Below are 12,468 nucleotides of genomic sequence, written 5' to 3' on the forward strand. Positions count from 1 at the left end.
TATTAGCCTCCTTAACTTGCTACTAGCTAGTTAAACGTAACTGGTTTGTGCTGGTAAAGATTCTCAGTCATACAGGTCATGGTCATTCCATGCTAACTATGGTTTGCTTTAGCATAATGATTGTTTTAGTTTCGCTCTGCTAGTGCTACAAGTGTTAGTACAGCATTAATACCAAACATTGATGTTGATTTAAGGGAGTTTTGTGAAACTTGAGAGCAATCCATGAAGCTAAAGACCACATGCTCGGATACTCTCAACATTCTTAAGTTACCAATTCAAATCTTAGTTATTTCTGGAGAAATTATGACATTAAGAAAAAAATCAAGTTTACCCTAAATGTTATTATTTTTTATTTAGCAAATAATTTTTCAAATTGTTAATTCTTCAAATAATGTTTTATCTAACCTGGAGTTGGATTGTGAATGGGTTGAACACATATCAAACGTTGTTCTAAATTAGTTAAGCTAATTTAACGTAATTTCATATTCTTTAAGATGAACTTTAGTTCTCTAACTTAGATCTTTAGTGAACTCTATATTCACTGAATCATTCTTATGATGGTTTTCAACTACGGTATCTTTATTTGTCCCTTTGTTCTTTCGTGTGTGCATAATTTCTTTAATCTTAAATTAGTTTAGTAGTTTAGTTTAGTTTCTTAGTTTTTGGTTTGGTTGCATCATTTCTATTTGGGGGAATAAGAATGAGAATTACTGTATTGTCCGGCAATGCAGACATTCAGGGAGAGAACTTAGCCTCATACATCATATAAATAGGAACTACATGACCTGGAAACTTAAAGTTGTTTGTGTGTCAGTCTGAGTAGTTACATATAAGAAGCAGATTTGTACTTTTAGCCTCACTTTCAAGCAGCTTCCTTTGCTGACGAATCCTCCAGGGTGCACACACAGCTCACCAGAAGCACCCAGGTCACCTGACATGTCCACTGATGACGCTCAAAGTTATTTTCCACCAAGCTTCTCTTTGATCCATGAATGCATGCTGCCTTCAGGTGCTGCTGGAAAGCCGGGCCCTCTGAAGTAATGCTACATTTTGTTTGTGTGATGACTGATGGCCCAGTACCTTCATCCTAGCTTTTAAAAACTCTAATGAAGCCGACATGCAGTTTCTGACCAGGTTCTGCTGATTCAGAGCTGAATCTGTCAGGAGATGTTCATCATATTCAGCTCAGAATCTCCTCTTCTTTTGTTCTTGCTCTAATAAATCTTTAATTCACAGCTGGAAAGGGATGCGTCTCCATGTTCAGCTTCATTTGTCAACAGTTTGCAACCAGAAAAGTGCTGATGCGGTTCTACGATAGGATCAGAACCTGGGCTGCCTTGGTGAGGTTTTCCCAACAATGAAAACAAACCCAGATGAAGTATTTTTATTCAGAACTGACCCGTGTAAAGAGAGCCGGTTCTGGCTCTGGTTTTTGTATTTTAAGTCATTTCACTCAGTCTGTCTTCAGGCTTGTTGATGATAAAGAAGCACAGCTTGTCCTGTTACCTGCTCTAACACAAGATGGCGCTCATGCAGTCGGTTCCTTTCATATTTACCTGATCAGTACAATTTGTAGTTTAACCAGGGTTTCTGTGGCGTCTTAAACTGAATAATCTAGATTTCAGGTGGTTGAAAGTCTTGAGATTTTCTAGATTTTCTGTTCCAGGCTCTAACCTGCTACTGAATGCCTTTATTGTGAAAGAACTACAAGGCCCATGATGCCGAGCAGCAGGCAGCATTGCTGGAAGAACAGCAAACAGTCATAGAGAGTGTTAAAAAGAGGCTCTGTGTGTTCAAAAGTAGCTTACCTGTGTAGAAAACCGTCCAATCAGGCAACACTGACTACACTGTAGCTTTATTTTGTTTAAAGTTTGATATTCTGATGAGATAATTTTTTCTCAACACTCTAGAAGTGGTCGCAGAGCCACTGTTCAGCCTGAAGCATATAAAATGTTTTTTTGTTTTTTTTTAACTGTGCACCCATGAAAAAATGGAATGCCCCCCCCCCCCCCCCCCCCCCCCCCTTTAATTTGTCTCTGCAGCAGGTTCTGCCTCGGTAAAAGGGTTCATTTAATATTTCAGTCAAATCTCTTTAATTTCTCACCCGTAAATTAGATTATATGTTTTTGTTGTTTGGTTTGTCGCCATCAGTAAATTCCTGTTGTTAAAGAATTAATTGAATTACTAATACATTTTGCCTTTGACTCCATTAGCAGCTTCTGGAGATTTTTCTCTGAGAACCTGGTTAGAACCAGGGCTGAGAACCAGAGGAACTTCTGGGTGTGGATGAATCAGAGGGAGAAGCAACCCCTTCAGATCAATGAATCGTTTAATTTATTGTGAAATATATGAGACTGATGATTCAATTGTAACTTAATTAGAGATATTACAGCTATGTGGAACAGTGACTTGTTACTGTTATTGTCATGATTTGGGTTTTCTTATTGGTTTATTTTGTACTTCTTTCTATTTTACCGGTTCTGTCTTAGTTTTGGTTTATGCAATAGTTTGAGTTTTGTTGTGGTTTGCTTTTGTTCTTCATTTTATATTATCAGTCAGGGCTCTGCAAGCTTTTAGTTCAGTTCTGCTCACCTCCCTGTTTTCACCCAATCAGTTTGTCACTACCTTGTCAGCAGTCACCAACCTATCAGCTCGGTTCTATCAGTCACTTCCTGCCTCTGATTAGTTTCACCTGTTTTCCTGTAATTAGTTTCTACTCAATTCACCTGCTCACTCCCCTATTTATACCTGCCTCTGTCTCCTGCACTCTACCAGATCATTGTCTATCAAGCCGTTGGTGAGTTTAGTCCAGCATTTCCCTTTGCCTGTTGATTTAAACCAAGTGCCTGTTTTGACATCTGAGCCAACCTGATTCCTGATCCTGTTTTTTCCTGCCCTGCTCTGACTGCCTGCCTGTTACTGACTGACTTGATTCTGTTTTTGGATAACCTGAGATTGCCTTATCCCTGTCTGTATTTCTGCTGGTTTTGGACTGCTATTTTTGTGTATCCACCCTGGACTATTATTTGACCACGAGCCTGCTTATCCCCGTCTGACCTATTTTTGAGCTTTATTTAAGCCTTTTTATTTGCACTTTCATGTCTGGCTGAATACTGGGTCCTTCTCTGGTTCGTGACAGTTATGCTGGGGAGAGAAACTGCTGACAGTAAAAAAAAAAAAAGTTTCACTTCTTTAAATGTTTCATAAAAACCTCATAGAAATGATATGTTGAGCAAATGGTTTCCATGTTATTAACATAGTCGCTGTAATTGATAACTATAGGGTTACACGATGGGAAATAGTTTATTAATAAAAACAGCATTAAATCTATCTTTTAGTCTGCAACTTTTTATTTTACTGCAGAAAAATGTTTAGTTTAATGTAAAAAGTTTATCTGATGAGAAATAAAATGATTGTGAAACAGAGAATCTTGTTTTCGGTCCAACTGGAGTTTCTTGAACTCCACCGACAGACAGAGGAGCAAAGTTCAAACCGTTTGTAACTAAATTTATCTTCCAGCATCGCCGCTATCAGCAGGTCTGCAGCTTTAATTCTCAGGTTATTTTTAATGTCCAGACAGAACAAACACAGATTAAAATACCAGGACTGGTTTCCTGTCATTAAAGAAAAGCTCCAATAAATAGAGAAACTAAATAAAACCCATTAAACGAACAGCCTCTGGTCGGACTTGTTTTCTCTGCCATTAAGACAGAAACCTGAACAGAACAATCAGAACCGTTTCAGGAACAGGATCGAGGTTGATTAGATCAGTCCCAGGCCTCCGGTCCGCTTTAGGAGCTGAAGATAAACCCGTCTGCTCGGCTGAGATGTTTCTGATGAGATCCGGTTAACAGCTGGCCGGGTCGGACGGATGTGGCAGCGTCATGGTGGACTTCAGTAACGAGTAGATGACGTGTGACTCTGGCAGCACTGGAGGTTCTGGAGACAGAACGGTTAAAACAAGGTTCAGATCGTCGGTTCTTTGAGAACCGTTTCCATGGAGGTACAGTTTCCTGTCAGAATGTTTGTTATTTTTATTTTCAGAGGTCCAGAAACCTAACCTGACTCGTTAAATGGACGTATTTCCACAGAGCTCCACACACATCTGGGATCGCTCCCCTGGAGATGTATTTCAGAAGGAGGGCCTTATCAACAATCCTTGAATATGATTGGATAAACCACTTGTCCGTCATCTTTACTGACGCGCTGCTTCAACCACTCACATCAGAATCGAGAGCGACGGAGGGAAAACCAAACCAGAACAGCCGCCATCTTGGATACAGTGCGATGTCGGTAAATCACCGATGTCGGTGTTCGTTAAATTACCCGTATTTTTCTTACCATAAGGCGCATTGAATTATAAGGCGCATTAAATATTCTTCCATATCACTCCGCCCCTCCGCAGAGACACATACTACCTGAGGGGGGCTACCTGTCTCTGTCAGGAAGACGTGATTTTCACTTTTGATATCTGTGATGTGTAAATATCTCCCGCTAACTTAGTAAAACCTTTATAGTGACTTTTCAGACGTGTTCAACATGATCCAGTCAGCAGGAAATCACAGACTGTCTGGCTGAGTGATAACGCAGTAGCAGAGGGCGTAACATAATGCAGTGTTACTACAGTAGTAACACCACAGACTTTCAGCGGCCAAAATACAGTAGTAACACTGCATTATTAATACAGTAACACTCTAGTAGTAACACTGTTACTTTAGTAAGACTCACTGCAGTCTCCCTGGCCAGACTCACCTGTCAGCTGGTCTCTGCCACTCCTGACAAGTCAGAGCAGAATTAAAATTGACTCATAATCCTGATGAACCAACTGCACAGATTAAATTTGGTGTACTTTTTTGCCTAAAATCATCTTACAACATCTTTTTGTGATAAATTACGGTGATAAAATTGATGGGATTGTTAACTCCTCATCCCTTTATTCCACCCTTGAGGCAGACAGTTATTCTTACTGCACACTACCCCCCCCCCACCCTCTCAATAAGCCCAGAAAGCAGAGAAGTTTGTTAGGGGACCAAAAGCTCTGGGAATGTAAAGCGCGGTGAAATTAAACGAATGTGTCTGGAAACGCTACCCACGATTTTCACATTCCCAGGCTTCTCAACAGCCCTGGTGACTAGCAGTGGTAGAAGGGGCTATTGTTGCCTCTTGCTTCCTCGCTGTGAGCTGCCATTGTTATCTAAGTCCAAACAGTCTCTTCTCTGATACGTCACGTCACGTATTTTATAATTTATAAATTTTACAGTTTATTAAACCTTCACATGTTTCTCTGTGTCAGAGTAAAGGAGCTCGCTGACACGGATCTTCCCTCAGATCAGTCAGACTGAAGATTCCCGGGTCAATGTGAGCTTCTGAGCTTTCTGTGTCTCTGCTCTGTCTTCTCTAACATAGAAAGTACTCCTGGGTCAATGTGAGCTTCTGTGCTTTCTGTGTCTCTGCTCTGTCTTCTCTACCATAGAAAGTACTCCTGGGTCAATGTGAGCTTCTGAGCTTTCTGTGTCTCTGCTCTGTCTTCTCTACCATAGAAAGTACTCCTGGGTCAATGTGAGCTTCTGAGCTTTCTGTGTCTCTGCTCTGTCTTCTCTAACATAGAAAGTACTCCTGGGTCAATGTGAGCTTCTGAGCTTTCTGTGTCTCTGCTCTGTCTTCTCTAAGCCCCAGTGGGTGGAGGCAGATGAGCGTTCACACTGAGCCTGGTTCTGGTTCTGCTGGAGGTTCTCCTCCCTGTTAAAGGGGAGTTTTCCTCTCCACTGTCGCTTCATGCATGCTCAGTATGAGGGATTGCTGCAAAGCCATCAACAATGCAGACGACTGTCCACTGTGGCTTTATGCTCTTTCAGGAGGAGTGAATGCTGCTTGGAGAGACTTGATGCAACCTGCTGGGTTTCCTTAGAGAGGAAACTTTCTCACCAACCTGGAGGATCTGATGGAGTCTGACTCTGCAAAGAACCTTGAGATGATGTGTTGTTAATTGGTGTTATATGAATAAAACTGAATTGAAGGAATAGCAGCTTTACCTCTCCTGCTGTTCATCCTGATGCTGACGGCCCCATACATGACCTCATTTTGTCTCCTCACTGAAGAATAAACTGCTTCTGGATTAGGTTCTGCAAAAGAAAACATTTTGTCACTAAAACAGAACCGATTTGCTAAAATATGATCGCTATGTTGTACGTTTCTGAGGTTGACACCTCGCCTGCTGCTGCTGAACACCGAGGCTCACACCTGCTTTTTTTACAAACGACCCAGGAAATTATCAGAGAACTGCAGGTTCTGTCACAAACCAAGTCAGAGTTTCACACGTTGCACCAGGGTGTGAACAGCTCAGAGCGGTGTTCAAGGAAAGGCTTTTCAGGGTAGGTTGTCAAAAGGAGAGATGTGGCCTGCGGTCACAACATAAGACCCAGTGCATCATTGTGTGATGTTCTCACAAACAAAGCTGATGTCCAGCATGTAATAACTCCAGATTCTGCTGATGAACACATTCATCCCATCAGATGGACACTGGAGCATAACTTGACTCTTGTTGTGAAAGTTATCATACTTACAGTTATCATAATCTAATAAAAATGGACGCTAAACAGTCCGCAAACTATTTCTAAATTTAGCCTGAGTATTATGTATTATGGTGACTGCGCCCACTGGTAATTAGTTGCACTTTGAATTCAGGTCAGCTCTTAGATGAGATGACCAAAATAAAAGTTTATTAAAGATTATTTCTATCATTTGTTTTCATAAAACTTATTCATATTAGGTTTGATAAAATTGGAGGTTTTAAGCCATATCGCCAAACCTTATTTCCAGATCCACCAAAAGACACTTAGACTGCATAATCAAACCTTTCAGCTTCTAGGGTGAACGTCTCGAACACTTTTTAAAGACCTAATGGAAGCCATGCTATATCCCTCATATCAACAGTTCAATAATGAGGGATATAGCATAATAATGAGTCAAACCCTATTTTCCAACACGTTGGGGTAGTCTCTGCCTCATTAGTCCAGAGATGTCAGCATATAAGGACAGAATGATCTATTCCTGGTGCCCTGCCGCTAGTCACCTTGTCAGTTTTCACGAAGATGGTTGGCAGTCTCTATTCACCTATTCAGTGTCAATACCCGCTTTTCCTTGCAGGGCCTAACATTGGACGATAAGTCACCAAACCATCTCAGGGCAAACCTGGGAACACCATGCAGACACTCATCCCTAATGGGAATTTATGGAGACCGGTAGAAAGAACGATCATCTTTTTAAAGTTGGAGGAGGCTGGAGTAGAACCCAGACATGGCAGAACTAGCAGCCCTATGCAGGAGAGCCAAGGACAGAATGCAGATCTAGGACCTTCAACAGTGCAAACTGCTCCACAATGTGATCCCCTTTACCAGGTTAAAGAACAAGGTGTTTATAAAACCCATGTTGCACAGTACATGTACCTGTTACATTGTTTGGTGCTTCAGTATTTTCTGTCGTTCTTCTTCGCATCGATGAATAAAGTGCTGCTGGGTCACTGTCTGCAAATGAAGGACAAATGAAGAGCATAAACTCAAAGGATAATACCTGCAAACAGGCTGAACATTATTATGCAAGGAGGCCAAAGCAAAGAATAATAATGAAGAACCAGCTGCTGTTCCTGACAACTTTCTCCTACTCCCTCTGGGAAGCATATGGTGGCTTAGCAATCCGTTTACTTCAGCAGATCATCCTTATACTCTATACCACTTACATGTGCAGGGTTGGGTGGGTGATGCCTTTCTCTAATTTGAGGGTGGTGTGCACCTTCCAGGGTGTACACGGTCTCCACAGGGCAACAAGGAGACACAGGACAGACAACCATGCCCCCTTCCCACACACTCATAAATTGGTGATTTTTGGAGACAAATTTAATGAAAAATCATGTTTTCAAACTTTGCGATGAAGCTGGAGTACCTGGAGAGAACCCACACATGCACAGGCAGGACAGACAAGCTCCATCCAGCAGAGTCCAGAACAGAATTTTGGTCCAGTTCTTTCAAGCTGCTGGGCAACCGTGTCAACAACTACTCCAGAATACTGCTCTCTTTACCAGGGTAATGGACAAATCTTCCCCAAGGGAACCAAACACCATTTCAGAGGGCTTCCCTTTCTTTATTAGTTGAATAACATGACATACCATTCTACGGCCAAGTAAAAGATCCCTCTCTATAAACTCCACAACTTTCATAGCACCTTGCTATTAACAAGCATTCCCACCATTGACATTTAAAATGTTTGTTCATTATAGCAGCCAAAGAGAGACATCTAGCATGAACAGGAGATTCTCCTCAAGGAGCAGAACTATCCAGACGTCAAACTGGATGTTGCTAGAAATGCTAACCTCATAAATTAGTCTTTGACCGTATACTATCTTCTGACATCACAGATTACCACTTGAGGCTGTCCATTGTCTTTCTAACCTAGGTAACCATTGTTTAGAAAACCTGTGTTGGACAGTACATGTACCTGTGTTACTGTTTGATGCTTCAGTAATGTCTGTCGTTCTTCTTTGTATCGATGAATAAAGTGTTGCTGGGTTACTGTCTGCAAAGGAAACACAATTAAAGAGAATAAATGCAAATGATAAAACTTCCAGATGTGATGGATATTTTTATACAAGCAGCTTAAAGCAGCTTGAGTAGTGGGGGAGAGACCATCCCCTCCCCAGGAGTTAGGTTCCAGAGGCCAAAGTGTGCACAGTGGTGAGTTAAACTGCAATGCTCTGATATGCAGAGTACACGATATTCGAGCTAGACAGTGTTTGCGTTAAAAATGTAAAGATAAAGATTAAAGATAAAGCCCTGATGCAGGCAAATGCAGATGGCCCAAGGCAGGAGCACACAGGTAACTCTGGGCAGACATCCTGGGGCCAATCTGGACAGTGGTAATGTGGTTTTGGGTAGGATGCAAGTCATGATAGCTGACAGATTCCAAGGGCTTGGAAAAGGTCGTGGTCATTATCTATCTTCTGTTCTGTCTCTCTTCGAGGTTGGTCGTGTCTTTCTCTTCTCTCCAGCTTTCACCCCCCCTCCCCCTTCCCCTCTCCTGCTTCTGCTGCTATGTCTTGTCTTTCTGAGCACTTTCTTCATATCAACCGAACTCTGAAAAACATGGATCTGGTAAGCTGGTCTCTCAATGCCTATTGATCAAATTTTTTTCGACGGGTAGGCAACAAAAGGGGGACCCGTCCGGTCCTGATTTGACTCATTTTGTGGGATACACCCTATATTCCTGGATGGAAAACGGTGTGTCTTTCGACTTTGTCATTCCTGGACGTTTGAAACGTTTGCATGTTTGGATTCAGGACCCTTGGATTTCTACTTATTGGAGTTGGTGGATTTTTGATGTATCAGCAAATACAGCGGATGTCGGTAGCCATTTGGCCTTGATCAGGCTGCCGGCTGCATATGACGCGCTAACTAAGGCAGTGAACGGACAGATCTGGAAGGTGGAGGAGCAGAGCCGAAAAGCTGGATGTGCTGGAACGCAGACTGGCTTCGGTGGTTGAACTCCAGGGGAGATGGGATAAAATCTGAAAATGAAGCGCGGAAAAGCCCAACATTTTGGAATTTTGGATTTCATCATTTGGAGCCAGAAAAATATTTAAAGCTGACAGGAAAGTAGTGCAACTTGTCTCATAACAAATAACATATTTGGACTATGCCTTCCCTATCTATAATCACTCCTGGATTGTTATGGCGTAGAGTGCTCAGAACTCTCCCCCCGCTCCCTCCTCCCCCGCTGACACCTGCAGATGCTTTTTGGACTGTGGGCCGGCTGATAACATCAAGGACAATGGTCTCTGGAGAGTGTTCACGGAAATATAAACACTTTCACCCAAACAGACACACATAACTGATGGCTCATAAAACTGATGAACTTACACGCGACTAGTGTGTAAGTTCTGCTAAATGTGTCTCGTCTTATTTGTGCTTTTTGTGCAAGAGGTTTTTAATATCTCAAACTATATCCTGTTATAGGATAAAGTATGAGTTGTGTTTTTTTCCCTCACACTTTCCTTTTTGTGGCCTCTCTCTTTTCACAGAGAAATGGCAGCGCCCTGTGGGCACCGTGTAAGGTGGTTCCTTGGCAGCAAGGCCTCAGTAAATTGTCTCCCCCTGAAATGTTTGTGATGTTTGTTATGTTATGGTGATTGTACTGAAACAACAATTTCCCTCTGGGATTATTAAAGTATTTCTGATTCTGATTAGACAGTCCAGGTTGAAGTCCAGCATACTTTGAAGCCAAATGAGGTATCCAACAAGGGCAAAGCAAAAACACGGAAATACAAATAACAGCAATCTGGTCAGAGATATTGCAAGGCAAAGAAAATGCCTGACATCTATTTACAGGAGAGTCTTCAGTTGTCTGGTGTTGACTGATTATTGTGGGAACCTTGCATATGAAGACAGAGCTCCAGGTGAACGGATTTGGAAGACAGATGGGGGCAGGTGCAGCAGATAATGAATAATTACTGGGTACAAAGACAGATACACAGAGAACTAGGCCAGAATCATGACACCAACTATGTGGAGCTTTCACCGCTGAACCTCAAAAACCAGCTCCAGCTTTCTACCCACAGTCATTGGGGCTCAATTGTTGTCATAGCGAAGTGTTGTCTCTTAAATGGGTCTTAAAGGTCTCAGGCCTTGAGTATCACACAGCTTACATGGACCCAGATCCCGGTGTACCTCTCTATAGGTGCTGGGCCTACATGGAGGGAGCTTCCTTTAGCTTCTATTGGCTTTCTTTTAGGTGGCCTACCACTTAGTGGCAGAACCAAAGTCATTCCCAACTACTTCCATTTAATAATCCCAGTAGTAGTAGCTCATATAACATTATATCACAGCACCTCACTGGCATCAGTTAAGCTCTTTGGAGCAACCCATCATTTCACAATTGGTAGCAGAAGCAGTTTGCCAGCCTAGATTATAGAAGTTATACACCTGTGAGCATAAAAGTGATGGGAACACCTAGCGATAACCAACTCATTGCTCAGGATCTCATCCTTTACCCCTCCTGAAGTCAAGTTATGTCCTCACCTCAGAACTACACAACTGACACAGAACGATCTGAACAAATGTTGTCAATGTTGTAGTTGCTAGAAGCTGTGAAACAGAAATATCTGAGCTACATTTGGTCATGACCCACATTACCTTGGAAACGCTAACCCCAGTTTTATTTAGAAGAGTACTCTCAACCTCTGCTTGAACACAGACAATTAAAGCATCCTGGTTATGTCAATCTATCCTAACATTAACACATGCAGCCAAGGCCTATAAAACGATTGTTGCACAGTAGATGTACCTGTTGCTTCAGGAATGTCTGCTGCTCTTCTCATAGATGAATAGAGTGCTGCTGGGTCACTGTCTGCAGATTACAGACAGAATAAAGAGAAGGATCAAAATGCATTCAAGGCAAACATGTACTATACAATTACATGCATTTATTTACAAATACAAATCTGAAAAGTGTTATTTGGTCCACTTAGATAATCACTTCAGCACCCCAAAATACAGCCTAGTGCATCAGGTTTTCACTGTCTGATAACCATTCAGATTGTTGACTGTGAATCCACTTATTTAGGTAATTTAACACTTAAAATGTCAAGAGATAAACAGTCTAACCTGTCTATTCAATAAAAGCAATATTTTTTAACACTCATCCAAATGTATTAAGACCAACAGCTTTAGCTGTGAAATTATGTTTTTGAGACCTGAGATGAAAAGCGAAACTAGAGCAAAAGACAGGAAACCAAATGGCAGCAGAGCTTCTTCTATCATGTTGACCACAAACAGAATACCAAACACTAGAAAAGCTTCTGATGAGGTCAGTTGCACCAAGCCAGGAATAAAACCCACATGAGATAAACATGCAAAATTATACAGGTGGGCTATACAATGAAAGAACGTTAGAAGTTGAAGGAAATAGAAACTGTTAACTACAGAAATACGTCCGGCATTGGTTTGAAACATCTGTGCTAAAGAGGAAGAGTCTGCGGTACCTTCAGGTTTCCTGCTGAGGCGTCGTCTCACCAGGAGAACCAGTGAGAGCAGTAGAACCAGAACAGCAACACTTACAAGAGATGGGATTAGGTAGAGAGGAGAGAGAAGAGTGGATGGAGGTGGAGGGGTGGATAAAAGTGGACGGGTGGGTCTCCCTGAAATGGTCCAAAGGTAAATGTTTAGTTCTGGTCTCATGATGAAGGTTGAAGCAGACAGAGAAGCTGCTGACCTGAGACAGAGATGCTGCTGGATGGAGACTCTCCATGAGCGCTGATGCTACACCTGTAGAGGCCTTCATCAGAGCTGGTCACATGGTGGAGGGTCATGTGACCTACAGGCTCAGTCCTGATGAGGGAGCCATCTTTATAGAAAGCAGCTGGGAGGTTGGAGGGAGCGGTCTTTGTGTGACAGCTCAGAGTGACGTTATCTCCCTCCATCA

General features: G+C 42.1%; 1 protein-coding gene and 1 non-coding gene across 2 annotated transcripts in view; one reads left to right on the top strand and one right to left on the bottom strand.

The window, feature by feature from the left end:
• Positions 1-12,468, top strand: part of LOC110368142 — a 192,741-nt gene that overhangs the window by 135,390 nt on the left and 44,883 nt on the right. The window lies entirely within an intron of this gene.
• LOC105922304 lies at positions 3,508-12,301 on the bottom strand. The gene is made up of 7 exons (XR_004929592.1): positions 12,259-12,301; positions 12,029-12,184; positions 11,332-11,394; positions 8,491-8,568; positions 7,446-7,523; positions 6,033-6,122; positions 3,508-3,939 (listed from the first exon to the last, which is right to left on the bottom strand). It is a non-coding gene; the product is annotated as an uncharacterized LOC105922304 (transcript).

This window comes from Fundulus heteroclitus, unplaced genomic scaffold, assembly GCF_011125445.2.
Source record: "Fundulus heteroclitus isolate FHET01 unplaced genomic scaffold, MU-UCD_Fhet_4.1 scaffold_49, whole genome shotgun sequence".
NCBI classification, from domain to species: Eukaryota; Metazoa; Chordata; class Actinopteri; order Cyprinodontiformes; family Fundulidae; genus Fundulus; species Fundulus heteroclitus.